This window comes from Dreissena polymorpha, chromosome 15 (genome assembly GCF_020536995.1).
Source record: "Dreissena polymorpha isolate Duluth1 chromosome 15, UMN_Dpol_1.0, whole genome shotgun sequence".
Lineage (NCBI taxonomy): Eukaryota > Metazoa > Mollusca > Bivalvia > Myida > Dreissenidae > Dreissena > Dreissena polymorpha.
This window is the reverse complement of record NC_068369.1, coordinates 20,112,629-20,140,457: the sequence shown is the minus strand read 5'-3', so window position 1 is coordinate 20,140,457 and position 27,829 is coordinate 20,112,629. Positions and strand designations below refer to the sequence as shown.

The 27,829-nt window shown below is 35.5% G+C and overlaps 2 protein-coding genes across 5 annotated transcripts in view; both read right to left on the bottom strand.

The window, feature by feature from the left end:
• The window catches only part of LOC127860618 (temptin-like), a 41,664-nt gene that overhangs the window by 13,229 nt on the left and 606 nt on the right, over positions 1 to 27,829 (bottom strand). The window contains exon 1 of one of the 3 annotated variants that reach the window (XM_052398826.1): positions 1,448 to 2,002. The exons of the other annotated variants lie outside the window; for them this stretch is intronic. The gene's annotated coding sequence lies outside the window, so the exon portion shown is untranslated. Of the gene's footprint in view, positions 1 to 1,447; positions 2,003 to 27,829 lie in introns of those variants that run through there. 3 annotated transcript variants of the gene reach the window in all.
• The window catches only part of LOC127860616 (E3 ubiquitin-protein ligase TRIM33-like), a 38,256-nt gene continuing 14,790 nt past the window's right edge, over positions 4,364 to 27,829 (bottom strand). The window contains exon 2 of one of the 2 annotated variants that reach the window (XM_052398824.1): positions 4,364 to 4,929. The gene's annotated coding sequence lies outside the window, so the exon portion shown is untranslated. The remainder of the gene's footprint in view (positions 4,930 to 27,829) is intronic. The other variant, XM_052398823.1, reaches the window with a different exon arrangement.

Below are 27,829 nucleotides of genomic sequence, written 5' to 3'. Positions count from 1 at the left end.
CTTGTTAAATTCACAATGCACATGCGGTTATAACATATGACGACTTGTTTCTTTAATAATCTTCCGATGTAAATAAAATTGTCCAAAGAGCAATACATAAATAGGAATGATGGAACTCCAGGAACAAAATGAGAGACATTCTTACTCTTATTCTTACAATACCCGCATCTCTCTCCTTTCAGAAAGGAACCCATAGCCTATACAAAAAAGGCCAATACATACCACTTGAAACTAAAAAGATAATTAAAAGGAGTCAACATCTTTGAGCGATCAATTCAAAGCACGGGGTGTTTGTTTAGACCGGTTGAAGTCCGCGTCGACCTTCAAAGTTAGTGACGATCTAATCCACACGTGTATATACAATTTAACCGTAAAGCATTGTTATTTACATGAAAAAGCAATAACTGACGATTTAAATTCGATTTAATTGAATGTTATTACTCAATGATTTACTATACACCTGAGTCTCAACAGACTAACAATTTTCTGAGGCACGATGATATCAAGTTTATACAATTAAATTCTTTCTTATTTTAAATATTTTAGAAGGTAGTATCATACAGTTGTAACGCCAGACTATCGTTAATGTATTCCATAATGCAGGATGTTTAAAGCCTTATCACAAAGGGTGTAGATATAAATACAATACAGTATTGGTATATGAATCATATATTTTTTACTGTTGACTCGGCTAAAGGTTTCGCAATCAATTTGTTCTTCTCAGTAAGCCACAATCAGGGTGCAGAATCAACGGGGTTTTCAGGGGTTTACACACGGGCTGACCAGAATGTAAACACAACGCTAATAACTTTATTTTTGCATATATCTCAAGTTATTTAAATACATTTGCAAAAATCAATTGTGCATAAAAGACGGGGTTTCTTGCAGTTTGTGCCGATATTTTAAGGTATAAGAATAAAAATCCTTGAATACGTCTGAAATCGGTAACAAAATTTCAAGTTGCGTGAAACAAAATCGTGTACAATGAATGCAGTAAAAATGGAATTAAAAAAAAACACATGCTTATTAAATAAAGTAATTCTGGTGTATTTCACATTGCCATAAGCAGCATACAAATCTGAATTCTATGCACTAGCTGAAATTCTTAAGAAAACTTGTTTAAACAAGCAAATTTGTTGAATTGATATCCCCCGCCAATATGCTTTTGGACACAAAAGTGGTATATTTGACACTCAAAAAAAGCATTTTTTTTCAAGATACAAAGGGCCATAACTCAGTTATTAACATATGGTGTACGATGCCATTTGGCGTGCATCATCATCTTATCCATATATATACTCGTACCAAGTTTCAATGAAATCCGCCAAAGCACTTTCAAGATATGGCTCCGGACGGATGGAAAGACGGACGGACGGACAACGCCAAAACAATATCCCTCCGCCTATGGCAGGGGATAAACAGTTGTTTGAAGTAAAGCACTACTTACCGTCGTCTTAAAATCCAGTAAAGTTAAAAGATGGAACCCCAAACTTTCACGTGATCCTGCACCCTTACAATTAGTTCAGGTGCAATTAAAGTGTTATTGTGTCGTATGAATAGATACCGTAAAGGGCATGACAGAGGAAAGATTGCAAAATGAAGGACAAGCGATTGCATTAACCACAGTTCATGAAGATTGGACAATACATGAGGCTGCTAGAGTGTTAAAAAGGCAAATGTCAGAATAAATTTTGGGTTATAATGAAACTCCAGGAAAGTCATCAGAAAATGTATAACAGTTGAGAAAATACACAAAGCAAAACAAAAATATAATGTTAAAAACTCGATTTACTCGTTGGAAACGGTCTTTACAAAGCATTGTGGGTTACCCGCTTTCAGGGCGAGCATTATCTCACACCGCCTATAATAAGTCACCGAACAAACAAATGCATACTTATATTTTTAGAAAAAAAAACACACGTTTTTATTATCACACAGTAGAAGTGATGGTGCATGTAAATATATAAGCATGAAGTTATGTATTTTCATAAATAAAGTGTTTCGTTTCAACACAAGCCAAAGAATTAATTCGAAAATTTCGACTTCATTGTCGGGAAATTGTCTAGTTTTCCCATATATTTGCTAAGGGAATGCCTGCTAGGCTGTGCAGTCATTGTCTAAATGTAATTAGTTCAAATCATTTTAGCTGCTAAACCTCTTGGGAACTATTTACGTACATGTACTTAACCATGGCTTCTATTGAAAATCATTAGATATCTTTATCTTTATCATTTCTTATCCCTCTTGGGTGTTTGCGTCTCTCTTTCAATGTCTGGTAATGTTTATGAATTGTATTCATATTCTTGTTCGAAGTATTCTCAACGACTGTTAAAATATGCGCCTCCGCCGCTTGGTTGTACTCGAAGACTGCCTTTGATAGTTTGGACGATATTGTCCACAGCAGTTTGCTCCACAACTTCAATTTTTAACCATGCGTTGCGTTGGTTTAATTCTCGAATTCGGCTTTCTATATCCTGTATTGCCTTAGTTATTTGACGACGCAGAAGAAAATCATGCTTATCATTTTCATGTTGTTCTATTGAATCGATGTTGTCTCGATCAGTACTTATTTGGTCTTGTAGATTATTAGTAGTCGTCTGTCGCATGTCGATCTTTTGCAAAAGTATACGAGTTTGCATTTCACATTGAGACATAACTGCAGTCTTGAGGGAGTTGAACGCTGATTCTAGCTTGGCCTGAACAGCCTGAGGGTAAGCAGTAACTCTTGAAGCGCTGTCGGCTACCATTGAGCGTTCATTTGCGTCTTGTGTCAAAATCTCTGCTTATTGCTGTTCCATTTCAGTCAATTTTTCAAGGACAGTTCCCTCTGGTAATATCTTCTTCGCAACATTTGTTTTCCAAAGACTTTGTTGTCGTTGGTGTTGTTTTCTTAGTCTCTCCTGAAGCGCTCTTGCTGCTTTGGATACATTCGCCATTTGATGTGTAATAGTTTCTTTGTGTATCGCGGTTGTCATGTATTGCTCAATTGTTTCCAACTGCCGACATCCTCTGTGGCTCGTATTGGCACATTGGTTGCAGCAGAGTTGGTCTTCATCAATGCAGATGTAAACTACTTCTTCGGATTGATGGTTGGGACACGTGGTGAGTTGTTTCAGCAATTTGACGACATTGCCAGACGGCGCTTCTGCGACAATTTGTGATCCTTACTCAACTTGGATTTCGTGTGATAAGTGCAGCATACCTCACAAAATTTCTCGTCACAATCTAGACAGTACAGTACAGTACACAAACATGATCAATTTTATTGACCTCTTACAGACTGATAATAAAAAAAGTGTTCGAAATCTATTTTTTTTTTATTTTAAAGCTTTTAATTGAGAGCTGACTTATATTTGCAATAGTTTCTCTCCGTGTATTTAGATTCATTTGTCTATTTAATATAAAAATACAAAATCCTATAAAGTGTATACAATTTTTTGTATTAAATCTTTCATATAAGTTCAGGTTATATACAATTTTTTGTATTACGACTTTCACCTAGGTTCCGTTAAAAATTGTGTACGTCATGGACTATCTGTGTACATGTATACGTTGTTGTAATATGTGTGTACTCAATAGCTTAAAGCCTAATGTATGTTAATATAAACTCTAAACTCCATCATAATTTATTTCACTTTCATCATCTGTAGTAATTTAAATAAGATTTAATATAGCATTTAGTGTTATCTTCTTTTTAACTACTTTGTATGCCTGAATAAAAACATGATGCATACACGGGAGAAATTAAAACATTAAATATTGTCGGTTTTGTAGAGGAAATTTGATCACTGACATCGACCTTTGAATACATCAATAGTGTTTGCCTCAAGGAACGCTTATCGATTCACTAGAACCTTATGAATGCAAGATAAATATTGTATTTGTGTGTTTAAATAAATCCTTTGGCAAATTATCAAATCGGAAATAATTATCGAGCCAAAATGTATGTTCACAATTTAAAGTCAGATATCTTGATATACTAAAGCAAATTTGGAGATTCGTTATTTATGAGCAATATTTGAAGAATTATACTTCCGAATGACTTTTTAATTTATTCAAGGACTAGTCTATATGAAATGTTTAAATGTCGTTTTGACATATCGCAGGCGTGTTTTTGGTATTGTTCGAAGTGCTATTCTGACACGGGCACTAAATTCCGACTCATAACATTACTTTTTATATTTTAATCTGAAGAACCTTATATTGTTTTGCAATACAAAATTAAACAATGTTCTTCAAATCGTTGCGTTTGTTTCTTTGAGAATAGATGGATTGCTAAATGCGACATTATTTGCTTTTAGAACACAAGTTTAAACATACAAAGTTTTAACATACAACTACAAAAAATAAATAGTAAATACATCAAAAATTTTCATATTAACAATGTTTACAAGAGGATAAAACAATAAACTTTACATGCATAAATGTTGATACAAATACACAGCGAATAAAATGACGAGATAAAATAACAACTGTAAAACCACTGTGGTTTCAGAATAAAATTGGGTTAAAATGAAACTCCAGGAAAATCATCAGAAAATGTATTGTTGTATCAGTCCAGAAAGTACTTTCAGCAAAACAAAAATGTAATCTTAAAATCTCAATTTACTCGTTGGAAACAGTCATAACAAAGCATTTTGGATTACCCGCTTTAAGGGCGAACATTACCTCACGGCGCCTATAATAAGTCACCGAACAAACAAATGCATAATTATATTGTTAGAAAAAATAAAGTTTTTAAAAGCACACAGTGGAGGTAATGGTTCATTTAAATATGTAAGCATGAAGTTATGTTATTTCATAATCAAAGGGTTTCGTTTCAACAAAGAATATATTCGGTCTTGTTTTCCCATATATTTGCTACGGGACTAATAGGCTATGAAGTCATTGTCTAAATGTAATTAGTTCACGTTATTTTAGCTGCTATACCTCTTGGGAACTATTATAAGATATCTTTATCTTCATCCTTTCCTATCCCTCTTCAGAGTTTGCGTCCTCCTTTCAATGTCTGGTAATGTTTATGAATCGTATTCATATTCTTGTTTGTAGTCTTTTTCACGACTGTTAAAATATGCGCCGCCGCCGCTTGGTTGTACTCGAAGAGCGCCTGTGATAGTTCGGACGATATCGTCCACAGTAGTTTTCTCCACAACTTCAATTTTTGACGCTGCCTTGCGTTGGTTTAATTTTCGAATACGGCTTTCAATATCCTGTATATCATTAGTAATTTCACGACGCAGAAGAAAAACATGCTTATCATTTCCATGTCGATTTATTGAATCAATGTTGTCTCGATCAGTGCTTATTCGATCTCGTAGATTAGTAGTAGTCGTCTGTCGCATGTCGATGTTTTGCAAAAGTATACGAGTTTGCATTTCACATTGAGACATAACTGCAGTCTTGAGGGAGTTGAACGCTGAATCCAGCTTGGCCTGAACAGCCTGAAGGTAAGCAGTAACGCTTGAAGCGCTGTCGGCTATCATGGAGCGTTCATTTGCGTCGTGTTGGTTTGTATTGTGCTGTATTGTGCTGTTTTGTACTGTTTGGGCAATCGGTCACTTGCCTTAAATAAAGGACCAACTAATTGTTTTAAATGAAAATTCAATACTGCTCCAGCAGCTGGAGTTTCACTTCTTTATATTGTGTCAAAATCTCTGCTAATTGCTGTTCCATTTCAGTTAATTTTTCAAGGACAGTTCCCTCTGGTAATATCTTCTTCGCAACATTTGTCTTCCAAAGACTTTGTTGTCGTTGGTGCTTTTGTCTTGGTCTCACCTGAAGCGCACTTGTTGCTTTGGATACATTCGCCATTTGATGTGTAATAGTTCCCTTGTGTATCGCGCTTGTCATGTATTGCTCAATTGTTTCCAACTGCCTACACTCTCTGTGGCTCGTATTAATACATTGGTTGCAGCAGAGTTGGTCTTCATCAATGCAGATGTAAACTACTTCTTCGGACTGATGGTTGGGGCACGTGGTGAGTTTTTTCAGCAATTTGACGACATTGCCAGACGGCGCTTCTGTAACCTTCGACAATTTGTGATCCTTACTCAACTTGGATTTCGTGTGACAAGTGCCGCATACCTCACACAATTTCTCGTCACAATCTAGACAGTACAGAACTGCAAGTATTTCTTTACAGTTAGAAAAGCATGGATCACACAACTCTAAAGACGCCAATTGTACCTCGTCACTGCCGTTGGTAGCCATTGTGGTTGATTAAAAGTTTTAATCACAATGCGCACATTTGTTCGATTTCAAAATATATCGAGTATAAAAATACAAGCAACTCAATTTTCAAATATAAATGTCTACCTATTCCGGTAAGAAAACTTTCAGGAATGAGCAATTAGTAAGCGGACGATAATAAGAGGATAGCTTTGGTATATTGACATCGCCACATGAGGCATAACGAATATTTAAATCAACACCGACAAAGAGTGACGCATGTATCCCATTTCGTATTGTACGTAAATGGTTTAAATGTAGATTTATAACTCCTTTATCTTTAATTTTTTTATCCGAGCTGGATCTACAAATACGCGGAATATGCCTAATCCAATGCCCCACTAGTAAACAAAGATTTGATAAAAACTAGTTGTCGCGAGATTTATTGGCGATGTTGTTAAAGCTTGATTAAATGGTAATTTATCATATTGAATGCCAAATGTTTATTTATTTACGTAAGAAATATATAAATAAATATTACTGGAAAAACACAAACATGATCAAGTTTATTGACCTCTTACAGACTGACAATGAAAAAAGTGTACGAAATCTATATATTTTTTTTAATTTAAAGCTTTTACATTGAGAGCTGACTTATATTACCAATAGTTTCTCTCCGTGTACTTACATTCATTTGTCTATATTATATAAAAATACAAAATACGATAAAGCGAATACAATTTTTTAAATTAAATCTTTCATATAAGTTCAGGTTGTATACACATTTTTGTATTACGACTTTCACCTTGGTTCCGTTAAAAAATCTGAACGTCATAGACCATCTGAGTATATACTTTGTTGTAATATGTGTTTACTCAATGGCTTAAAAGCTTATGTATGTTAAAATAAACTCTAAACTCTATCATAATTTATTTCACTTTCATCATCTATAGTAATTTAAATTTGATTGAATATAGAATTTATTTTTATCTTCTTTTTAACTACTTTGTATATATATATGACGTCTGCGGTTTCCCTGACGTCTGTGTCCTCTACGCGCTCTACGTCCTCAGTAACTTCTGTGAATGATACTCCTGTGACGTCGGCGGCCTCTATGACGTCATCGCCCTCTACGACTTTTTCTGTGGCGTCGTCGACTTCTGTGAATGTTAATGTGACCCCTGCGTCTTCTGTGACATATGCGACTTCTACGTCTGTGTCTTCTATGATTGCAACTTCTGCGATTGGTGGTGGAGACCAGCTTGGGGCTAGTGTCATGGAGATGCTCAAGAATATAACAGGGGATCTTAAGAGCATCCACAGCAGGATGAATCAGTTTGAAAGCTGAGTGAACACCCACCAGAAAGTATTGGGCGATCGAATAGACCAGTTGGAGACACGTCATGAGAAAAAACTGTCATATAGAATTGCCGAATTGATTGACAGACGACTCACCACTGAGTTAAATCGGCTACGGACGGATGTGGACGACAGAGTCGGGGACTTCAGGATCGAGGTGACGAAAGATCTTGAATACATGAGAAAGACATTTGAAACTCTACAAGAATCTATGGTGAGCAAAGAACGTTCCGGCACAAGCGGGAACTCCTGCAATTTAGTTATTCGAGATATGCCGGAACACTCGGGAGAGAACCTTCGCACAAAGATAAACAACATGTTTCGAGATCAACTCAAACTTTCAGGGGTGCAGGTGCACTCGGCGATACGAAAAACGAGCACAAATTCCAGACCGGGTGTCATCATCACCACGCTTGAAACAATTGAAGACAAGGAAGAAGTCCTGAAAGCTAAGAGCCTGCTCCGGAATTCTAGTTTGAGTAATGATTACATCCACCCGGACCAGTCACACTCTGAGCGGATGTGGAATTCTAACTTGCGTGCTGTAGTCAACGCGGTGAACAGAGGGGATGGGTGCATTGCATTCCGTGGCGGTCGAGTTGTGAGAAGCATCAATGCGAACGAACGACATCAAACCAGCGATGCTATAAATGTGGATCCCTCATCTTACAGAAATCGCGGAGACAGTGAGAGGGCAGGTGCGCGCAACCCTGGAACGGACAGATTAGATAGGGCGCGCTCGCAGACTGCGGAAAACATAGAACAAAGGAGCATTTTTGGCGACCGCGGTAATGGTCAGGGCGGTGCCCGGGGCGGTGTCCGGGGCGGTGCCAGGGTCGATGCCAGAGGCGGTGCCAGGGGATACAACAACCGTGCTAGCAACCAAGATCGTGGCGACCGGTGGCGTCGTTAGGTAGTAGCGGGTTGCTGGAATGTCAACGGGTAGAGTGTTGATAGAAACTCAGAAACTCACGGTGTACGATCAACATGCAATTTAGAACAAAATTGTGACATTTTAGGTATTATTGAAACGCATTTTACGGGAGATCAGACACTTAATATTGAGGGGTACAAGTGGTTTGGGAGAAATAGAAGTACGGTATATATAAGGGCGCGGAACGGATCTGGCGGGGTTGGGTTTCTGGCGAAGGATGATGTATTGTGTAATTTTAATGTTACTGTTTTAGACGATTCAAATGAAGACATTATGTGGCTTAAACTAAGCCATAAGTGTCTTGGCTACAATTTAATTGCGTGTGTTTGCTATTTGCCACAAGAAAACTCCTCCAGACAAGTTGACGTTAATGCTTTCTTCGATATCATTCTGACAGGAGTGTATAACTTTCAGAGCATTGGCAATCTGTTTATCTGTGGAGATCTTAATAGTCGTTGTGGAGCCGAAGATGACTTAATTGTTGGAATAGATGATATTGTACAAAAAAATATTATAGATTATAAGACTAACAATTACGGACACATTCTTATTGAGTTCCTTATAAACAGCAATATGTGCATTTTGAACGGTCGAAATACCGTTACGAATGACTTTACATCTGTGTCCAGTAAAGGAACCTCGGCCGTTGATTACTGTATTGTTAACCATGAGGATCTCAGTATGTTTCAGGATTTTCATGTTTTACGGGTCAATGATATGCTTAATGCTAGCGGAGCAGTTGGAAGGAGCTTCGTCCCAACATCGCTTCCCGACCACTCATGTTTACTATGGCATATTTCGGTACAGGGTTTTGGTACAACTGCGTCGGAGGTGCACGAGAGAGAGGCAGAACATGAAGTGTTATATAGGTATGACACTTCGTCTGTGCGTGATTTATTTCTCGGTGAGGGAGCAAAATTAGATGAAATAAGTCGTGTCATCACTGAGTTAGAGACAGGCTATAGACTTCAGAGTGATATAGATAGGGCATACTCTGACTTTTGCTCTCTCATTGGGAATGAAATGACGGAGAAGCTTTCAAGACGAAAGGTAAATGTGAAACATGGAAAATCAAATAAGCGAAGAAGGGTCGGGAAGCCATGGTGGAATGATGACCTAACCACCTAATGGAATTGTTTGTGAATCCGAATGTAAATGGTTAAACTGTAAGTCAGCATCGGATAGGGCTCTATTGAGGTCTGATTATGTCCAATGTCGAAAGCGATTTGACCGAGCTGCTCAGTCTGCCAAACGGAAACACTGGGTCAAAACGCAGAATGATATGTTAGCAAACCTTGATAATGACCCTCAAACATTTTGGAGGGATATTGGTCAAGTTGGTGTAGGTCAAAGTAGAACTAAGCAGATCCCAATGGAAGTTCGTATGGATGATGGCTCATTATGTTCAGATAAAGAATTGTTTTAAATAGATGGAAAAATGACTTTCAGAAATTATATAATAAAGCCAGCTTTACCTCTGCAGCAAACAATAATGTTACCGATAATAATGATACTGTTTCAATGGATTCTAGTGTGAATGAGCATATAAGCATATTGGAAATCATAAAAGTTGTAAAAATGCTAACAGAGGTAAGGCTGCTGGCACTGATGGTATTCCATACGAGGTGTTAAACAATAGAACAGCGATAGGTTTTTTACACGCATTGTTTAACGTGTGTTTTAGGACAGGAAGGATTCCACACGAGTGGGGAAAGGGTATTATCAACCCTATCCCTAAGGCGTGTACAGCCGACCCTAGAGATCCTTTATCATACAGGGGCATAACTCTTGCTAATACTATGTATAAATTGTACAGCTCTGTTTTAAACAACCGTCTAAATAAATGGGTCGAAGATAACGATAAGGTGGTCGACGAACAGAATGGATTTCGTAAACAACGTAGTACAGTAGATCATCTCTCTTCTTTTACCAATCTTGTAGATACCAGGAAGAGGCTGAATCAATCTACTTTTTGTGCATTTATTGATTTAAAAATGGCATATTACTTTGTTGATAGAGATATCCTATGGAATAAACTGAAACACATTGGTATTAATGTCCCTATATTGAACGCATTTAAGTCTTTATATTCTTCAGTTTCTTCCTGTGTTTGTATCAATGACAACGTCACAGACTGGTTTAACGTTACGTCAGGTTTACGTCAGGGATGTTCAAGCTCGCCGACCTTATTCAACCTCTTCATCAACGACCTGGCCGTGGAAATGAAAGCCTTTGGTAGGGGCGTTGATGTCGGGGATGAAAAAGTGTGTATATTGCTATATGCAGATGATATGGTACTGCTTGCAGACAATGAACAGGATTTACAATGTATGATAAACAAATTGTATGATTGGTGTGTAAGCAATTGCATGTCTGTTAATATAAGTAAAAGCAACATTGTACACTTCCGACGAAAGGCAAAAGCTAGAACAGATTATCAGTTTTTGTATGGCTATGAGACCTTATCCTTTGTTGAGCAGTATAAATACCTTGGCTTAGTCCTTAATGAGCACTTAGATATTAATGTAACTGTTAAAATGGTTGCACAAAGTGCTAGTAGAACACTAGGTTTGTTAATTGCAAAATATAAATCGATGGGAGGAATGCCATATAGAGTATACAGTAAATTATTAGTATGGTATGGTCGGTCATAGCCTATGGGGCAGCGGTATGGGGAGATAAAACGTTTTCATGCATTAACGCAGTTCATAATAGAGCTATGCGATTCTTTGTGGGTCTTGGTAAATATGCACCCACTGCCGCTGTCTCTGGGGATATGGGCTGGCAACAACCCGAAACTCGCCAATGAATGGCTGTTAGTCGGCAATGGCACCGATTAATGAACATGGATAATGCAAGAGTTAATTACAAAGTTTTAAAATGGTGCAAGGGCAGAAGCACTGTCTGCAGAAATTGGGGTTTTTCTGTTGCAACCATGTTTCGGTCTCTACAGGTAGACGTGTACAGTACGTACTGTAGCTCGGTAAGCAAGGCAATCATGCTAAGGGAAGTGTCAAATGAGCTAACTAAGAGACACATGTACAACTGGCAGTTATCCATTGACAGAGAAAATAGTGTAACCGGCAATGGACATAATAAACTTAACATATAGACATATTAAACGTTTTTATGAGCCTGAACTTTATTGTACTATAAACATGCCTCTATCTCACCGATCGGCAATTGCTAAATTCAGATGTGGAGTTGCTCCACTTAAAATAGAAACTGGTAGATATATTGGCCAGCCACTAGAGGAAAGGTCATGTCCGTTTTGTGCCAATGTAATAGAAAATGAAACACATGTTATCATACACTGTCCCGAATATATAAGTGAACGAAACTCCCTATTTATGAAGGCCAATGCATATGATAGCAACTTTAGTCAACTGGCTGACTGTGATAAATTTAGATTTTTATTCTCCACCAATGCAATTGTTCGAGATGTTGCCAAATCCTGCTTCTTAATTTTAAAAAGTAGAAATGCAAAGCTGTACATATAGTTTTAATATTGATGCACATACACATTTTACTTTTTTGTTGTATATAACTTTTCTTTACATGGTATATCTTAGCTTTCTTATATTATTTTATCTCTGTATAAATATACTTGCTTTATATTTAACTAAAAGATTTTATGTGCTTTAACAGGATGTTTTATTATTAGAAAGGGGCACTTACAGTGTAAAAGCACTGCAAATGCTAGTTTTAATGATACGTTTTATTGTATGTATTTGAATGCTTATATTATAGTCTCTTATAATTCAAAAATGAATGGCATGGTTAACCCTGTTTGTAAATTGCTGTATGTATGTGAAACCATGATGAGACTCAAATAAAGATATTTATATACCACTTGAAACTAAAAAGATAATTAAAAGGAGTCAACATCTTTGAGCGATCAATTCAAAGCACAGGGTTTAGATCGGTTGAAGTCCGCGTCGACCTTCAAAGTTAGTGACGATCTAATCCACACGTGTATATACAATTTAACCGTAAAGCATTGTTATTTACATGAAAAAGAAATAACTGACGATTTAAATTCGATTTAATTGAATGTTATTACTCAATGATTTGAACAAATTACATTTAGAAAATGACTGCACAGCTTAGAAGTCCCTTAGCAAATATATGGGAAAACAAGACAATTTCCCGACATTGAAGTCGAAATTTTCGAATTAATTCTTTGGCTAGTGTTGAAACGAAACACTTTGTTTATGAAAATACATAACTTCATGCTTATATATTTACATGCACCATTACTTCTACTGTGTGATAATAACAACGTGTTTTTTTTTCTAAAAATATAATTATGCATTTGTTTGTTCGGTGACTTATTATAGGCGGTGCGAGATAATGCTCGCCCTGAAAGCTGGTTACCCACAATGCTTTGTAAAGACCGTTTCCAACGAGTAAATCGAGTTTTTAACATTATATTTTTGTTTTGCTTTATGTATTTTCTCAACTGTAATACATTTTCTGATGACTTTCCTGGAGTTTCATTATAACCCAAAATTTATTCTGACATTTGCCTTGTTAACACTCTAGCAGCCTCATGTATTGTCCAATCTTCATGAACTGTGGTTAATGCAATCGCTTGTCCTTCATTTTGCAATCTTTCCTCTGTCATGCTCTTTACGGTATCTATTCATACGACACAATAACACTTTAATTGCACCTGAACTAATTGTCAGGGTGCAGGATCACGTGAAATTGTGGGGTTCCATCTTTTAACTTTACTAGATTTTAAGACGACGGTAAGTAGTGCTTTACTTCAAATAACTGTTTATCCCTCGCCATAGGCGGAGAGATATTGTTTTGGCGTTGTCCGTCCGTCCGTCTTTCCATCCGTCCGGAGCAATATCTTGGAAGTGCTTTGGCGGATTTCATTGAAACTTGGTACGAGTATATATATGTATAAGATGATGATGCACGCCAAATGGCATCGTACACCATCTGTTAATAACGGAGTTGTGGCCCTTTGTATCTTGAAAAAAATGCTTTTTTGAGTGTCAAATATACCACTTTTGTGTCCAGAAGCATATTGGCGGGGGATATCAATTCAACGAATTTGCTTGTTTAAACAAGTTTTCTTAAGAATTTCAACTAGTGCATAGAATACAGATTTGTATGCTGCTTATGGCAATGTAAAATACATCAGAATTACTTTATTTAATAAGCATGTTTTTTTTTTCAAAATTCCATTTTTACTGCATTCATTGTACACGATTTTGTTACACGCAACTTGAAATTTTGTTACCGATTTCAGACGTATTCAAGGATTTTTATTCTTATACCTTAAAATATCGGTACAAACTGCAAGAAACCCCGTCTGTTATGCACAATTGATTTCTGAGTTTTTTTCAGCAATTTGACGACATTGCTAGAAGGCCCTTCTGCAACCGTCGACAATTTGTGATCCTTACTCAACTTGCATTTCGTGTGACAAGTGCCGCATACCTCACAACATTTCTCGTCACAATCTAGACGGTACAGAACTGCAAGTATTTCTTTACAGTTAGAAAAGCATGGATCACACAACTCTAAGGGCGCCAATTTTACCTCGTCACTGCCATGGGTAGCCATGTTGATTGATTAAAAGTTTTTATCACAATGCGCACATTTTTCGATTTCGATATATATACGAGTATATCCCACACATCAAAAATACAAGCCACTCAATTTTCAAATATAAATGTCTTCCAATTCCTGTAAGTAAATTTTCAGAAAACGGCACAGCAACGGAAAAAAATACGAGAATAGTTAAATCGTATCGACATCGCCACATGAGGCATACCGATTATTTCAACCAACACCGACAAAGAGTGACGCATGTTTCCCGTTTTGTCGTGTACGTAAATGGTTTAAATGAAGATTTATAACTACGTCATCTTTCATTTTTTCATCCGATCTGGACATACAAAAACGAGGAATAATTATGCCTTATCCACTTCCCCACTAGTTAACAAATATTTGATAACAACTATTTGTCGCGAGATTTCTTGGCGATGTTAAAGCTTGGTTAAATGGTAATTTATCATATTGAATGTTCAATGTTTATTTATTTACGTAAGAAATATATTAATAAATATTACTGGAACAACGCAAACATAATCACGTTTATTGACCTCTTAAAAATGACAATTAAAAAAGTGTACGAAATCTATATATATTTATTATTTTTAAGCTTTTAAATGGAGAGCTGACTAATATTTTCAATAGTTTCTCTTCGTGTACTTATATTTATTTGTCTATTTAATATAAAAATACAAAATACGATAAAGTGTATACAAATTTTTGTATTAAGACTTTCATCTAGGTTCAGGTTGTATATAAATTTTTGTATGAAGACTTTCACCTAGTTTCTGTAAAAAATTATGAACGTCATTGACCACCTGAGTACCTATATACTTTGTTGTAATATGTGTATGCTCAAGGGCTTAAAGCCTAATGTGTCTTGAAATAAACTCTATCATACTTTATTTCACTTTCATCATTTATAGTAATTAAATATGATTGAATATAACATTAATGTGTATCTTCTTTTTACCTGCTTTTTACGCCTACTTTAAAACACGATGCATACACGGGAGAAATTAAAACATTAAATATTGTCGGTTTTGTAACGGATAGTTTATCACTGACATCGACCTTTGAATACATCAATAGTGTTTGCCTCACGAAGCGCTTATCGCTTCACTAGAACTTAATGAATGCAAGATAACTATTGTATTTGTGTGTTTTAATAAATCCTTTGGTAAAATATCAAATCGGAAATAATTATCGAGCCAAAATGTATGTTCACAATTTAAAGTCAGATATCTTGATATACTAAAGCTTTTTACATTCAAAATTACCGAAACGTATATGGTACACCCCAATAATGTGGTCATGCCGGAATAATTTATACCGACTAACTGTGAACTAACATGGTATGTCGACATAGTTTTATAGCTTTTCCCACCTTAATTTTACTCGTCATAACGACATTAAGTTTAAGTCTCAACATAAATGTTTCCGGCTTTTCCCGAAAATATATTAGGGCGACATGATCTAAGTCGACAAATCTACATAATTTTTGACGTCATGCTCTTGTGAAAATGACTTGCCATCATAGTTTTAGTCAACACGATGAGTTAATTTTTAAGCCATGACACCTTTTTCATATCGTGTCGTCATAGAATTTTGATATCATCACATTATTGCAACATTGGTTTTATATAAAGATTCTAAATCAGCCGTTTCTCAGCGTGGGTACTTATCTAACCTTTTCCCTATTGAAAGGGGCTGCAGGCAAGGAGATCCCCTCTCATGTTACATTTTTATCCTCTGTGCCGAAGTTTTGTCACTTGTATTGAGAAATAACAATAATATAAAAGGTATAACCATTCAGGGAACTGAACATAAATTGTCGCAGTTTGCTGATGATACTACTATTTTATAAGACGGTACCGAACAATCCCTAAATGAGACACTTACTGTTATACATATTTTTGAATATATTTCAGGCCTTAATGATAATTTTGATAAAACAAATGTTGTATGGATTGGCAAGAACAAATATAGTTCATATACCATAAAAACCAAATGGAAACTAAATTGGATGCAACAAAGCTTTAAAATGCTTGGAATACATTTCCATGTAGACCTGTCAAAAATGTTAAGAATTAAATTACGATGAAAAAATTGTTAAAATGGAAAACATTCTGAAAAATCGGAAAAGAACAATTTTAACACATTAGCAAAATTGTGATTATAAAAACACTTATTGTGTCATTATTCAATCACCTGTTCATATCATTGCCCAACCCACCCATAACCATATTAAATTCAATAAAATCTTCAATTCTCAGTTTTATTTGGGATGGGCATAGTAAAATAAAGTTCACAACAATAGTTAAAGAACATAATGAAGGAGGTTTAAAATGATCATTTGGGATGCATTTTTTCCAGCATTGAAACTTCCCTGGCTACAAAAACGTCAATCCTTTAGTGGAAATTGGATAGGCATCACAAAACTGTATTTTGATAAGTATTAAGTCTTTAATTTTAGTTATCATTACGCTTTAAATACAGCTAATAGAATTTGAAATCCTTTTTGGGTAGATGTTTTAAAAAGCTTCTCACTTTATTGTAATAAATTGGATTTAAACATAGACGAGTTTCTATATTATCCACTTTTCTACAATCCAAACATATTAATAGGAAATAAAAGTATTTTCTTTAAGTCATGGTTTGATGCTGGAATTCATTGTATAGGGGATATATTTAAAAAGGAACCTTTATTCCTTTAGATGAAATAAATAGAATGTATAATTTGAACATAAATTCCATTCATTATACAGGGGTAAAAAAGCAATAGATGAGATTTTGAAAAAAAAAGTATCTTGTCCCACCCAACAAATTATAAAACCCTTTTTGCCCCCTTTATTACAACTTTTTTCTGAAAAAAGAATCTGGAGCAAAAAGACAATACATCATTATAAATAAAAAATAATGAACAACCATCAGTAAAAGCAAAATGGTGTACTTAACTTAATGCCAGAGGTAATGAAAAAGAATGGAATTTTAAGAACACAGTTCGCGTGAACTATTCATGAAAATGACATGTACAATGTATAAATCCAACTTTTAAGCTGTGATAAAAGGTTTCAAAAACACCCAATTTTCCCTTTGTAAGAGAATCACCATGCGAAATGCCATTTTTTAAGTCATTCGCCATGCCCCTCTGCCCTTCTAGATTAAACACTTAATATAATATATATATATTTTGCAGTGTTTGACACTAACCACTCCAATCTGAGAAAGGAGTTCTTAGGACTCCCTTCTTCTGAAATTTAGGAGTCCGACCATACTTCAGAAAGTCCAAAACTATGACACTTTTAATATACCGTATTGTTCGGGTTATAACACATGTTTACCATAAATTGTTAAATTATCATTCATGTTTGGTTTCAGATAGAAGTTCAAAGTGACTGCTGTTAAATATTTAATGTCATTTGTTACCTCAGAATACAAAATAATTATTTAACAAATGCCAGTGATATTTAAGTTAAATATTGTAAGTTTAAAAAAATTACTATTTTCTATAATGCATTCATATGTATGCTTGCTTGTTGATCCTCGGGGTTGGGTGTAAAGGCCGATTGCTTTATACATTTTCTCCATACTATTTAACATAATAAAGAAAATCCAACAAACTACCACAAAGCCCCTGAAATTATCGATTGATAGTGACATTGGGTTATTTACGCACAACTGATTCACAGTCGTTTCCTTCTTAAGTGCCTTTTGACCGTACACTGTGGATTGTGTAAACAATTACAGATATTGTGCTGATTTTTATTGTGATTAGAGACTGTCCAGCGAAAGCTAGTTTTTTAAAGCGAAAATATCCGAGAAAGAAAACAAAACGACCAAGATCAGGTTGATTCAGTGTTCGAGAGTTTCCCCTTTTTATACTCGCAAACACTGCGACAAGGAACCAAAATTATTAATAATAATAATTTCAGATTTTTTTTTTTGCCGATTGTTGTATTTAAGCAGAATGATTAGTGGCATATTTGTCGGATGTTGAGAAGTGCAGAAATTCTGATCTTGCGAAACGGGATTTTGTCAAATTCAAAGTTGAGTAAAACGGACTTCCGTGTTGTTGATTTTGAGCCCAGACACATGACTTGAGAGAACTTATAAAGAGAAAAGAGGAAAACTATTGTAAGTTACACACCAAATATCAAACCCCTGACCTTGCGGTTTCAAAGAAGACGATTTTTGAAGTTATCGATATTTACTATACATGTCTTTATAAATAATTTAGTCTCGGGCTGTGTAAGTCAACATGTTAATAAATTTCTTCATCCTTGGGCTTGGTAGATATTTTCTAAGTGTTTGCTCCATACATATAGAGCAAGTAACCTTCAGGTACAGGCCAATTTTCACCCCAGGGATTATTAAAAAAACTTAAAACTTCGGACGAACCGAACGATCAACACAAATGACTTCGATAAAATCCCTCCCTAAACTACTTTCACTTTAAGTCGTATTTTGGAACGGACAGAAGCAATTTCGAATTCGGTTGAAAAATAATACAGCTTATTGAATTTCAACAATAAGCTTAAATCATTTTGGAGCGAAGTTAAATTGTCTAAGGGAAGCAACCTAATTGATTTGTATATCCATTGTTTTTAGCAGTAGAAAAGCACATGTTTAACAGGAACAGAAAGTAACACGTTGTCTCCTTTTTTATTTCCAAGGCAATTGTAAGTACAGGCAATTTTTTTCACAAAATTTAAAATCTAAAGAATCCTTAGAAAATAAAGCATGCCAGGTAGAGGGAAAGGTACAGGACGAAAGAGGAGACAGCCATCCCCTACAACAAGGGCTGGGGCTAAGAGGGGTCGACAAGATGATGATGAAATACAAGGAGAAAGCTTGATCCTCGTTGACAGGCCAGAACGGCTATCAGACACATGGGTCCTAGGTGACTCTTCTGTCAGATGGGCTGGGGGTACAGTACCGCGAGAGGGTTCGGCCATCCGACAAAGAATGGGGGGGGGGGTATAGTGGCCTTAAGGCAGAAGAAATCCATTCAAAATCTCAACATGGACTCTTGGCAGGCAAGACACCTTAATCAATTTTTGTGCATGTTGGAGGAAATAATGTTACAAACACACATACATGTAAAATAATCCGATTACTCAAGAGGGAGATACAGTACTTGATTGACAACCTTGAACATTCATTGGTTGTTTGGACATTTATCGTACCAAGATTAACTTGGGTGCGAAATCTGATCACCAATACATTAAGAAAATGAATGACAAAAGAATGGCAATTTACGGAACTCTTTCGAAATTCATCTGATCTTTTACAAATGGCCGAGCCCTCAACATTAAGTCCATCGACACAAACACACATGGTTTCTTTTACAAAGATGGCATACATCTCTCTCAAGTTGGAAAAGAAATATGTACATTTATGCCATTTCAGACACAGCAGAACAGCTTTTCAAATCATCCCAAACATATTTTGTGATGTAACACACTTTAAATGTTCCAGCCTAAATTCGAGGCTGCTGGGAATCGGATGGTGTCAGGGATACAATTATTCAAATGCAAATGAATTTTGATAACTGTGGCAATTATTAAACAGGAGTTTGCTGCTTTTCCTTTCAGAAGTTGTCTCAATTTATACAATGCATAGTTCGTAGAAATACAATTATGTATGGATGGCAGCGTCTCCTGATTTAACACCAAATTGCTTCAGTGTCGCTCGGAACAGGCGGCCTGACAGCGGAGACTTTTTACTATTAATGGATAAAGGAGACTTATTATGGAGACTTGTTTTGGAGACTTAACTTATTTTGGAGACGTATTTTGGAGATTCACTTTGGAGACTTATTTTGGAGACTCATTTATGAGACTTTTGAGACTTATTTAGTTTGGAGACTTTATATGGAGGAGACGTATGCTCAATTGAGGATATTGGATATGGAGAAGACAAAATCAGCAGTAGTAATTTAATGTTAAAATGGTTGAGCTAAACGTGACATCATCTGGTTCCCGGGGCTTTGTGATTTTTCCAAATAATGTCTTACTGCTAATGACAAGGTCTGACCTTGATATTCATAGGAGTATGATTAGAGGCACTGTGGTCAAATAACTGCCATTCTTATTCTTCTGTGTTCTATATTTTGTATTTGTACTAATACACTGGCATTGCAAAGGAGATTTGTTTCTTAAAATAATACAGCTTATTGAATTTCAACAATAAACTTAAATTATTTTAGAGTAAAGTTACATTGTCTAGGGGAAGCAACCTAGTTGTTTTGTATATCCATTGTTTTTAGCAGAAGTCTCCCCAAACCAAAGCACATCCCTTTTCTATTTCCAAGGCAAATCTAAGTACAGGCAATTTTTTCACAAAATTTACCCGCCCGCCACACCCAAATTATCCTGATATATGACGATTAAAATCCTGCCGCTGAAATTTTCTTGTTACAGAAGCTGGCAATGTGGTGCTAACACACGCGGTATCCTGCAGATGTGTATTCGATATGGATACCGCCTCAAATATGACATTCAATGGATGTGACAAGTGGAAGCACCCCTTAGCGCCCTGTGACAATCAACAACGTGGACCCAGGAAGCCCAGATATCCGGCTGTGCTTGATGGACGTAACTGTTAAACAAAATTAAATGTGTTTTTTATCTAATGTCTTGCTTAGCATTGAAAAGACCCATGAGTCGTTTTTTCATGTCTTTGTTAGGTACCACAGTGGGTTTTTATTGAAAAACTCGAGGCTTTTGGAAATGTTGTCAGATATTGTCATTGGATGGGAGATTCTGCCTTTGTTTCTTAAAATAATGAGTACAATTGCTCTGATGTTCAGTTTCCTGATGATTTGGCAAAACATTGAACTTCTAGATTGTTTACAAAGTTTCATAGCACCCACATAAGGAAAACGTCTTAGCCTACTGGCACTCATATTTGTCAGTCGACCTCAACGATTTCAAACTAATTTACCCAATAGTCATTCAGATCAATTTTCTTACAAAAAATCGTGAATATTCGAAATAAATATAATCTCTAGAGTATTAACAATGTACAAAAAATGCAGAAACTATGATTTACAATGGGAAAAATGTAATCACAAAAGTGCACTGTAAGCAAGTTGTGCTCATTTGATCTAATTAGGACTCTTGCTAGGTACATCTGTGTAAGCCAGAGAACGGCGAAAGGGTTTTTATTAAGCGATTTTTTCAATAGACTAGGGTCATTTGCATTCAAAGTCGTTGGACTAAAACGGGTAAATGAAATTTCTTTTTTGTTGTTGCTTATATACAATATAAAATGGACAATAAAAGTCGATTCAGCATAATAATACCTTAATAAGTATACACAATGCATCTTCTGAAAACAAACTTGCTGATCAGACAGGGTTTACAAAGGATTAAAGCGCATAGTCCTAATGATGGTATTGTTCTAGTTTTGTCTATGCTTCCGACATCACTTAGTTTTGATTTGACACTGCACACTACAAATAGACCATCTGTCTATAATCGTCCTTGTTAAGATGAACACTTACAGTTCTCACGCAGTGGTTGAAGTGTGCGGTAATGACTTGGTATTAAAAACTTCCTTCTGCAGTATGTACAAGTGAATATTAAATTATTACAATTTTAATGTGACCATAAGCAAATGCAACTAAAAGTTTTCATAGACAGTGTTCGACGACGACTATTCTGAGTAAGATGTCCTTTGTGCAGACATTCTGATTTTGCGAAACAAATAAGTAAACGAAGGGATTTTTTTAATAATTCAAAGATGATTTTGCAGTAGTCCAACGGACTTCCTTGACACAAAACAAGGAGTCCGAGTTTCATTTCCAAGAGTCTCGGACAGCCGAACTCCCGTTAGTGTTGAACACTGTTTTGTGTAATAAAACAGTGCATTGAAGCATAGAACTTATTAATTTTTATGAAATGAAATCAACAGGTTCTTGCTACCATAACTTTATTTTTTGCTTTGTATATTTTCTGACTTTATGGGTCATAATCGGAAAGCAAATAGAATAGAAATATCTACCAAAAATTGACAGTTGATCGACAGTCACCATGAAAACTCACCCAACAGTGCTTTCTATGGCAGCACTGACTTAAGTACTATTGTATTGGATCTAAAAATATCTTTATATTTAACATATTTGACCGTGTAATACATGATTACTAAGTATTTGTTTTATAACGATAATAGACGTTACCAAGAAAAAGTGTCAGAATGAAAAAAGATGTCATTACAAATGCGTCTTACAATAAAAATTCAGCACTGCCATGGGCTAAGGTGGTAATTTCTTTTCTTCTATCAATTAATGTTTAGTTTCTATTTAAACCACCGAATACGTTTTGCATGTGTAACATTCTGATCAGAAAAACAATATAAAAAATCGAATGACTGGTCATAAATAGACCCTTTTCACATTCCCGATTTGTATGAGTAGTATAAATTCGTTGTCTTAATAGTGTTTAACAACTAGTCCTCCATGATGCTGTGGTAGAGTACTTGCCTACAGATCTGGATGTATTCGGTTGTAATCCCGCTACAGGTCGAGTGTTTTTCTTCTTTAAAATGTTGAAATTCAAGAAATGTTTTGATAACACACATTGAAAGCAAAAATACAACGTTTATATATTGAAATTGGTGATCAATAGTGTTATATTATACTAGTTATTCGACATTTAGTGTTATTTCTTATCCTAAAATATTGACATTTACTTACCGATCCCAGTGAACGTCCTCGCTTTGATGACCTCGTTAGTGTTAGCTCAGCAAGAGAGGTCCTCGAAGTGTTTTCTGTGGTAACTACTGCGTGTATAATATTTTTTAATAGAAATTCTTCTTTCCCACCTATATCTGCGTATTTATTTATTTTGCAATAGAAAAAGTACAACGTTTTCATAACGTCCTAAAATCCATTTTAAAGTCCAGGTCCCTGGAAAGATACCTATATGTGTGTGTGTGTGTGTGTGTGTGTGTGTGTGTGTGTGTGTGTGTGTGTGTGTGTGTGTGTGTGTGTGTGTGTGTGTGTGTGTGTGTGTGTGTGTGTGTGTGTGTGTGTGTGTGTGTGTGTGTGTGTGTGTGTGTGTGTGTGTGTGTGTGTGTGTGTGTGTGTGTGTGTGTGTGTGTGTGTGTGTGTGTGTGTGTGTGTGTGTGTGTGTGTGTGTGTGTGTGTGTGTGTGTGTGTGTGTGTGTGTGTGTGTGTGTGTGTGTGTGTGTGTGTGTGTGTGTGTGTGTGTGTGTGTGTGTGTGTGTGTGTCTGTCTGTATGTATGTATGTATGTACGTATTTACATATATACATATGTGACCGTACGCGCATCTTGGTACTTCTATACTTTTTAATACAAATTCAATTAGTACATACGTACGTACGTATGCATTTACATATATACATATGTGACCGTACGCGCATCTTGGTACTTCTATATTTTTTTATACAAATTCAATTAGTGACTGCTGAATGCAGACATACAAACATTATGGGCAATAACTCATCGAATCAGAATGATTACATTGACATGAATAACAGTGTTTTGTACTTTCATTCAAATGTTTTGAGAGTTATAGAAATGGTTTAAGTTGAATATAGAAGAGCTGTCTCCATAAGATGACATATGCCCCCCAAAAAATGCTTTGATAGAAGTTATGAGCATTTTTCGAAACCTGAACGCTGATTTTGAAACCTAAACGCGGACCCTACGTTCAAGGTCAAACATTGTGTACGTATGGTAAGGTCTTGTCCATATACACATGCTTACCAAATATGAAGGTTATATATGAAGTGACATAGAGGTTATGAGCATTTTTTGAAACCCTAACACAGATTTTGAAACCCAAAACTATGACGACATACCATGTTATTTCACAGTAAGTCGATATAAACTAATCCGGCATGACCATATTATTTGGGTACAATATACGATTCCATAATTTTTTAACAAAACCATTTGTACACATAAATTATATCGACTCCTTCAGTTATATCGCCATGTCAAAATTTTGTTACTTGCAAGTCATCAAGATATATGCCGTCATACAGTAAACAACACAGAAATAGTTAAATTTACAAAACGGCTAAAGGATAAAATATTGTCAGAGATTTAGGCTCTTATTCCAACATGCGGATTGTTTACGTCTTGACAACATATCTTATGTCGACAAATCAACATAATTTTAGGCGTCATTCTCTTTTGAAAATGACTTGCCATCGTTGTTTTAGTCGACATAATGAGTTATTTTTGACGACATGACACCTTTTTCATATTATGCCGTCATAGAATGTTGACATCATCACAGTATCAGGGTGTACCATATACGTTTACAAAATGCACATGCTTTTATAAAATATGACGACTTTCTTTAAGAATCTTCCGACTTAAATAACATTGTCCATTCTGCGATGAACTGCATTATATTTGTTTGGTTTTAAACATCATATGTTGACTCAACTTTGCCTTTTTGTCGTAGACCCGAAGTCTTTTAGCTAAGAACTGTCTTCATGAGACTTGGTAAAAACATGTCCAAATGATATCTTTGCCACCTTCAAAATAGGTTCAGGTGAGGTAAAAAATATCTCAATATGTCAAATAAAATAAAAACTTTTTAACACTCTTATGTCACATTATAGTCCAGTCTTCATGAAACTTGGTAAAAGATTTGTTCTAGTGTTGTCTGAACTGAGTTCGAAAATGGTTCCGGTTCTTACTAAAACATGGCCGACAGGCGCGGGGCACTTTTCGTTATATGGCTAAAGTGAAACCTTGTTAAAAAGTTACAAGTCGCATTCTAAAGTCAAATCTTCATGCAACGTAGTAAGTATTTGTTCTAATGATAGCTGGTCTGAGTTCTACAATGACTGCGGAGTGTTGAAAATTATGGCTACCAAGGGACGGGACAGGATGCCTCCGCCGATTTTGCAACGTAGGCATGTGAATTAAAAATCTCTGCCCTTTGGTAAAATTGAAGAAACAGCTTGTTAACACAAATCATATTTTAAATGAAATTTGCTGAAACTTGGTCAGACAATTTATTATTGGGATATCTCACAGTTCGAAAATATAAATATGCCTATAAATTACTATTTAATGTTTTATTGTTCCATAGTTTTAATCATACTTTTTTATCCTTGCTTGGGTTCATTTTTTGTGAAGATTGACGACTAACGTCTGGCGAGTTTTGATCGTCTGTAACATCATTTGTTTACGTTTGACTTTGTATAATAACTTGGTTTCTAAAAGGTGCTAACTGCAGATGTAAGCTTCTGTTTTTTGTGTGGCTTGTTAAGGAATGCCTTTTAGTTTGTAGTTGTGTGTGGATGCGTGGACGACATTGCCTGCTAACTTCTTATCCGGACCATTTAACTAACGTTCCGGAGACAAGACTCAACAATAGTTTTTAGTGGTTATCTAGAGGCATCACATGCTGTTAGCATAAAAAGAAGTCCGGTGGTTTCAAGGCGTCTGTAATAATGTTTGTTTAATGTTGCATTCTTCATTAGCATGGTATATTGTCCCTGACTGAACGGAGTATGTTCGCATTTATTGTTAGATTGTATCTAACTGCGTACACTGTCCGTGCGGATTATTCGCATATGGGTACCAATTAAGCTTTCTCCTCAACACAAATGTAACCTCCTAATTCAGAGGGATGATTCTACATGTGGTTAGTTCCTTGCTTAATTGGACCACATTTGAAACGCTATTTCATGGACGGTATACACTATATCGTTCTTTTATAGCCTTAATTTCTTGTGACAATATCAGAAGAGTTCACAGATATGTATGTTCTAATTTGTTGGGTTATTTACTGCAGTTGGTGATGCTCATGAAATGAACGTTTAATAACGCGCGAAATAAAAAAAAAACTATATTTTCTAAAAATGCATACTAGCAAGGTTAATTATATTATACTTTTTAAATATGATAGTTCTATTTCCCTTTAATTAATAGTGCTATTGATGCTTTATCAACAATGGAGCTTGTTTAAGAGCAATAAATAAATAGGAATGATGGAACTCCAGGAACAAAATGAGAGATGTTCTTACTCTTATTCTAACAATACCCGCTACTCTCTCATTTCAGAAAATGACCCATTGCCTGTACAAACCGGCAAATACATGTCACTTGAAACTAAAGCAATGATTAAAAGAAGTCAACATCTTGGAGCGATCAATGCAAAGCCCATGGTGTTTGTATAGACCGGTTGAAGTCCGCGTCGACCTTCAAACTTAGTGACGATCTAATCCACACGTGAAGTTAATTTTATAGCATTGTTATTTACATGAAAAAGCAATAACTGAAGATCTAAATTCGATTTAATTGAATGTTATTACTTAATGGTTTACTATAAACCTGAGCCTCAACATACTAACAATTTTCTGACGCACGATGATATTAAGTCAATGCAACAAAATTCTTTCTTATTTAAAATATCATATAGTTGTAACGCCAGACTATCGTAAATGCATCCCATAATGCAGGATGTTTAAAGTCTTATCACATAGGGTGTTGATATAAATACAATACAGTATTGGTGTATGAACCATACCTTTTTTCTAAAAATAAACATTTTTGACTCGGCTAAACGTCTTGCAACCAATTTGTTCTTCTCAGTAAGATCCATTGAGTTCATGTGCATTTAAAGTGTTCTTGTGTCGTTTGAATAGATACCGTAAAGGGCATGACAGGAAATATTGCAAAATGAAGGACTAGCAATTGCATTAACCAAAGTTCATGAAGATGAGACAATAAATGGGGTCGCTAGAGTGTTAACAAGGCAAATGTCAGAATAAATTTTGGATTAAAATGAAACTCCAGGAAAGTCATCAGAAAATGTATAGTACCAGTCGAGAAAAAACATAAAACAAAACCAAAATATGTTTAAAATTCGATTTGCTCGTTGGATACAGTCGTTACAAAGCATTTTGGGTAACCCGCTTTAATTGCGAACATTACCTCACACCGCCTAAAATTAGTCACCGAACATATAAATGCCTACTTGTATTTTAAGGAAAAAAAGTTTGTATAACACACAGTTGAACTAATGGTGCATTTAAATATGTAAGCATGAAGTTATGTATTTTCATAAACAAAGTGTTTTGTTTCAACTCTAGCCAAAATATTAATTGGAAAATTTCGACTTCATTATTGGCAAACGGTCTTGTTGTCCCATGGATTTGCTAAGGGACTGTTAGACTGTGCAGTCATTTTTTAAATGTAATAAGTTCAAATTTGTTTAGCTGCTAGACCTCTTGGAAACTATTTACGTACATGTACTTTACCATGGCTTCTATTGAAAATCATTAGATTAGATTAGACTAACAATTTTCTGAGGCACGATGATATCAAGTTAATACAATTACATTCTTTCTTATTTTAAATATTTTAGAAGGTAGTATAATACAGTTGTAACGCCAGACTACCGTAAATGTATTCCATAATGCAAGATGTTTAAAGCCTTATCACAAAGGGTGTAGATATAAATACAATACAGTATTGGTATATGAATCATACCTTTTTTACTTAAAATATATATTGTTGACTCGGCTAAACGTTTTGCAATCAATTTGTTCTTCTCAGTAAGCCACAATCAGGGTGCAGAATCAATGGGGTTTTCAGGGGTTTACACACGGGCTGGACAGAATGTAAACACAACGCTAATAACTTTATTTTTGCATATATCTCAAGTTATTTAAATACATTTGCAAAAATCAATTGTGCATAAAATACGGGGTTTCTTGCAGTTTGTACCGATATTATAAGGTATAAGAATAAAAATCCTTGAATACGTCTGAAATCGGTAACAAAATTTCAAG